Consider the following 6,000-nt stretch of genomic DNA (forward strand, 5'->3'; position numbering starts at 1 on the left):
AGAAAGGGCACTGCATAAACCCCAGGCCAGGAGAATTACCAGATGTCGGAGGGAAAGGCTCTGACAGCATCCCAGGATGGGAGCCGCAAAGAGCTGAATGCTTTCCTCCTCCAGAGAGCCCCTCCCAGAAGACACCCCTCTGTCTTCCTGACCCCATACCAGAGAATGGACATCACCATAGACCCTCCCCAGCTGGAGCCTTCCTGCTTCTAAGGCCTTCACCGGGTGAACCTTCAGATTCCATTTTGAAAGGGCTGCAGCGTCTCACCTGCCCCAGGTTAACGACTGTGAGCCAACACTAGGGGCTGGCAGGGCTGGCTGGCAGGCACATGATAGAGCACGAGTAAGGTACGTGCAGAGACCATATTGAGGAGACAAGCACACAGCACTTAGGGGCCCTGACTCCCCATTTCCCACCAGCTTATGACAAAAGGGATGTTGAAACCTGAAGAGAAAAGGCTGCTCTCATTCCAAGTTCCACACTGCCCGCACATGCCGCACACATGAACTCATCATCAAGACTGAGCTGGCAGGAATCAGGTGCCGTTCCAAGCACCTGATGTGTATTAACTCATTTACCCCCCCAACAAGGCTCTGGGGTTGCAGATGAGCAAACCGAGATACAGAAAGATTAAGCTACTTGCCCAAGGTCACATAGCTGCTGGAGGCTCACAGGGACTTTGGCTCCAGAATCCATAACAGAGAAACAAAATAAATGGTTTTGAAAGATGTGTATGCTCAAAGTTCCTTACTTACAGATCAAAATACTAGAAATAGAAATTATTGATATTGGGGGCGCCAGGTAATTAATTCCCATCCCTACATTGATATAATAAAGTATTTATTTTTAAATCCTGTGCAGGAAGATATGAAATTTAATGGAAATGGTACTAAATCCAGACAGACTTGGGTCTGAATCCCAGTTCAAGCTCTTCTAACCATTCTTAGGTGGATACCACGCCTCACCCAGCTTCCTCCTCAATACCACAGCTCACCTTCTCACAAGACCTTGCAGGGGGATACATATGAACACTTGCTTGGCCCGGGGCCTGAGATGTCAGGGGTGCTCAGAAAATGGTAGTTTCCTTCTCCCCTAGGATGAAAAATGCATCACGCTTAAAGGAGACTTCCAAGGCTGCTAAGGATAAAGTCTAAAGTTCCAGTAACTTTCACAATGCAGTAATATAAAGAATAACCTAATGAGAAAAAATGGACAAAGGATATGCACAGGTAATTCACACAAGCAAAAGTAGACATGAGCACGAACAGGTGTTTAATATTTTTGTAATTTGAGAAACGTAATTAAAATAATAATGCCTTCTTTATCCATTAGATTGGCAAAAATTGACAAGATTTATACTCCTCAGTGTTGGCAGAGTTAAAAAGAAACAGGCAGTTTCACATCCTAATGGAAGGAGTACAAAGTGAAAGCCTCTTAGAAATGGGGGCAATTTGGCAGAGCTATCCATTTAAAATTACTCTTTGACCCAGAAATTCTACTTCTAGGGATCTAGACTGAGATATTTGTGAGTGTTAACAATTATTTGATTCACAGATTCTCCACTATTTTTAGAGTAGGAAATTGCAAATAACCTAAATGTCCATTGATAAAGGACAGTTAAATAATGATAAACCCATACTCTGTAATACAGAGCAAAAACAGAACAAAACAAAAGCAAAACCCTTTTCATGTCAGTACAGATACATCTCCAGCACACAACACTAAATTTAAAATGCAAATCAGAGAAAATTTTGTGTAATGTGTGAATGAGTGCTCATGTCCACTAAAAAGGCCTAGAGGCAGCAACACCTCAGTAGCAATGAGCACACCTAGCATCCAGATCTTGGTTTTTAAATACCAGACTCCGGAGAAATGGCTAATTCCAGGGCTGGAAAGTATAAGCCGAGTGTTGAAGGTTTTGTGCCAGGGAGTAAAGAAGTCCTCCAAGAATGATGAGGACATGTCAAAAGGACATAAGGGGCTCCTGCAGGCCAAGTCTGGGACAATTTTAGCAACAAAATGAATAACGAGAGTAAGAAACTATAATTTATTGCATAAAGCAGGAATTCATGAGTGCAGAGGTGTAAATCAAAGAATAAACAAGGCAGAAAGAATCTTCCTTTCAGTACAATTCCAACTGGTAAGTATAGAAAGAAATATGGAATTAGAAAATCACCATCTGTCAGCCAGCATAATAACTGGTTCAGGTTAAGAATCATCAAGGGATTCTAAAACTAGTGAGTCAAAGTATGGGGAGTAACAGTGTATTTACAGAGTCTGAGGTTAATCTTACTAAGAGATACATATTAGTTACAAAGGGAAAATGGTAACTTTTCTGTAAGGGAACCTGGAAGACATCACCTTAATCAAGCGATCAAAGTTAACCTGACCAGTGAATGGGACTCAACAGCATATGCCTCCTGCTGGTGCACGCTGAGATGGCTGCAGGCTCACCCCTGTGCTCCTCTTGCCGAAAGCACGTAATCTTAATCTAATCATGCGGAAACTGCAGGCAAACCCAAATTGGGAGACATCCAAAAAAACAGGTGGCAGTCTTCAAAAATGTCAATGTCATGAAATACAAAGACTCAGTAACTATCCCAGATGAAAGGATAATAAAGAGACAGGACAATTTGATACAATGTATAATCTTGGATTTTCTTTTGCTCCAAAGGACATTATTGCAGCTACTGGCAAAATCTGAAAAAGACCTGTATATTAAATTATAGTGTTCTATCAATGTTTGATTTCCTGATTTTTAATAACTATATTGTTGTTATGTAAGAGAATGTCCTTGTTTTTAAAATGTACACAATAAAGTATTTAGAGGTAAAAGGGCATCATGTCTCTAGGTTACCATTAAACAATTCAGAAAAAAGTAATGACCCATGAACAAATACGAGAGAAGGATAAAGCAAACGTAGCAAATGTGAACATTTGGAGAATGTGGGTGAAGGATAACCGGAAATTCTCTGGATTATTCTTGCAACTTTTCAGTAAAACTGAAAGAATATTTTTTAACAATTTTAAAAAGAGCAAGGTATGCATGTGTACACAAATATAGGTAAATTCCTGGGGATTCAGTTCATGATGGCATTTTACTTTTAAGCAAAATGGTGTTAATATTGGTCTCCCCAGAATACACTCTCCTCACAGTTTCTCTTCCAGAACTCTAGAAAAATATGTTTTGAAGGATCTCTCAAGACCAGATCATTAATCAAGTTCTACAAAAGAAGCAACCACATAATCAAGCCTTCATCCCTACAGATTTGTACTCTTTTTTCCCTCAGTGAAAACCAAAGCATCCTGACACCATGAGTAGCTGATGATGCTGAGAACTTTGCTGGAATATGCAATCGATAAAGGAGTTTTTCATAAGTAACCAGGTCCACCCTCAGTCCAAAGTCTCCCCCCCCCCCGTCTTACTGGATTCTTGAGATGCTTCGGGGTGGGGGTCACGGGTCAGCTGGTCCCATCCACCTTTCTGTTCCATTCCTCGGGTGCATTCACAGATCTGCTGGCTGAGCAGAATATTCCCAGGTAGGCCGCTGGCTAAAGGGACTTACAGGGTCAGTGGTTCTCTCAGTCATATACACCCCATCTCTCTGGTGCTTTACAGTTCACAACAAGCTCTTGTGTATATTATTTTATTTCATCCTTTCCTTAAAGCAACTTAAAAAAAAAAAAACCCTAATACTCAGTTTAACAGCATACAAGACAATATCCAGTTTCCCAAACAACGGAATAAACAATAATGTCTCCCCTTGACTTCAAGTCTAAAGCAGATAAACACTGAAATGGCATAAGCCTAATGAAAAACCGAGAAGTAAAGCAGCCACTAAACTCAGCAGAGCCAATTCTATTGCTGAGCCCCAGAGAAATATAGCCCTCCTTTCTCTCTGCATCTGCCTGGCTTCCTTTCCTTTAAGCCCTGTCTTCAGGCACACCCTGCCAGGAACTTTGGCTGTTTGTTACAGAGGTGTGTTTACAAGACACCACAGGGAATGAGGCCTTGTGGGTTTCCATTCACAAGCAAGAGCCACCCCTGGGGCAGCATCATGGTCTTCTGACAGCAACCCTCCAACAGAACCACCACACTGGCCTCCCCATGTGGGCACCATCATTCATCTTTCTTCAGAGAAATCAATGAATTGAATCTTCCAGGAGTAAACATGTTAACAAAAATCCCCCAAACAAAGGCCCTACCTAGATCCAGAATCAAAATACCTCTTAAAGAAAGCCTGTTTTCAACCAATGAAAAATTAAGTTTAATTCTAGGACAACCTATTCTATGTGCATTTACCAATGCCAACAGCATCTACACCCCAAAACAAATGGCAAAGCACATTCTGTTCTCCCCTTTTAGAGTTGAGAACATTGAGAACCAGAGTTAGCAAGTGGCACATCCAGGATTCACACCCAAGTCAGCCTATTCAGGCCCCAATCCCACTGGCTTGCCCACAGTCCACCCAATCCACTGTGAACCAAGATGAATCAGGCAGAATTTCACTGCAACATTCGAACTGCCACCCCACCCCCTATTCCCGTGGTTTAGAGCCCTGTGGGCATTCTACTCTTAAGCAGCCTCCCAACCAAACACTTTCAGTGGTAAAGCAAAAGACAAGAAAACGGGCTTTACAACTGCTTATACTTCTTTCTCAGCCAGAGGAATATTTTCATGATCTGTCATTATGGATGAACTCGGGGCGGGAGGAACACAACATTATGTAATGTCAGAGGGCAGGCGACAAGGGGGATGGAAAGCAAGCCCATTCCCGATCCCTTCGCCCACAAAGACATAAATTTACCTTTGACATTTTGAGTGTTTCAATCTTCCACGGCCTACACATTCATGATCGGCTTTTCAAGAGATGGTCACAGATCCCTGCAAATTTCTCAGGCCTCAATTAATTGACTAGCACAGCCAGAAAAAAATAATATACAAAAAGCCAAGATGCCAGAAATGTCGGGGGGCTAAGGCCCGGCAGAAAAGGGAAGAGTTGAGAGGGTGGAGACCAGATGTCCTACACTGAAATGCATGCTTATTTTTACCCGGTTATGTTTACACCCGAGACACCGCGAGGCCTTCAGGGTCTGGAGTCACTAGATCCAAGCAAGAGCCAAGATGTTGCCTCGGGGTCGCCACGTCCTGCATCCTGGCTCCCCATCGCCCGCTCCAGCTCCGCACTCCCCTCAGCGCGAGACGGCCCGGGTCTCCTTCTGGCTTAGGGGTCGACCAGGCTTGGATTGTTCTCCGAAGACGCAACCGCCGGCAAACCGCTAGGCTGTACGATTTCCATGACAACCGCGGGCGCCGTCTCCGTCCGGCTCACCCGGTACAGAGATGCGCGCCGCGCCCCGCCCCGCCCCGCCGGGTGCATCCCTGCGCCCGCCTGCTTGCCGCCGCCGCGTCGCCCCCACGCCCAGCCTGGCCCACCTACCTGGCGCGCCCCGGCCCGCGGCGCCCGCGCCCTGCTGCCCCGCCGTCCTCGGTCCCGCCGGGCCGCGCGCCCGAGCCCTGCAGCAGCAGCGCCGCCGCTTAGTCACCAAGTCGCGGACCGTGACCCACTCTAGGTGCTGGTCCTCCAGCGCCGGCCGGCCGCGAACCCGCCGCCCAGGTAGCAACCCGAACTCCGCTGCCGCCGCCGCCGCTGCTCCGGAGGTCGCGCGCAGCCCCGCCCCGGCCCCGCCCCCTCTCCGCGCATGCGCGCTCCGCAAGCCCCGGCCGGGCCGCCCCACCCCTCTGGGTCCGTCTCCCAGGCGGCGAAGCCGGGCGGGTCAGTTTCTCGCGTTGGCTTCTGCTCCTAGGTTCCCGCAAGACCCCACTCTTATCCGGGACTGAGTCTCCTGCAAGGAGTTCTTGAACTTCTGCACTTAATCGGACGATGCCATTTTCACCCTCACATATACTGGGTCTTGTGAGGCCCTAACATGTCCCCTAAGAAGGTTCCGTTGAAGAGCGGCCACGGTGAAACGCTCCGGCCGTTTGCCCCCATGTT

At 46.5% G+C, this 6,000-nt stretch overlaps 1 protein-coding gene across 9 annotated transcripts in view; it reads right to left on the reverse strand.

Annotated features, from left to right (window-relative positions):
- Positions 1–5,669, reverse strand: part of INPP4A (inositol polyphosphate-4-phosphatase type I A) — a 131,448-nt gene extending 125,779 nt beyond the window's left edge. For 3 of the 9 annotated variants that reach the window (XM_087863325.1, XM_045771788.2, XM_087863320.1), the window contains exon 1: positions 5,443–5,668. The gene's annotated coding sequence lies outside the window, so the exon portion shown is untranslated. Of the gene's footprint in view, positions 1–5,442 lie in introns of all 9 variants that reach the window. The other 6 variants (XM_087863327.1, XM_087863326.1, XM_087863321.1 and 3 more) reach the window with 2 other exon arrangements.
- Positions 5,670–6,000: the final 331 nt, after the last annotated feature.

This window comes from Ursus americanus, chromosome 7 (assembly GCF_024610735.1).
Source record: "Ursus americanus isolate L20-20 chromosome 7, mUrsAme1.1.p, whole genome shotgun sequence".
In the NCBI taxonomy this organism is placed as follows: Eukaryota; Metazoa; Chordata; class Mammalia; order Carnivora; family Ursidae; genus Ursus; species Ursus americanus.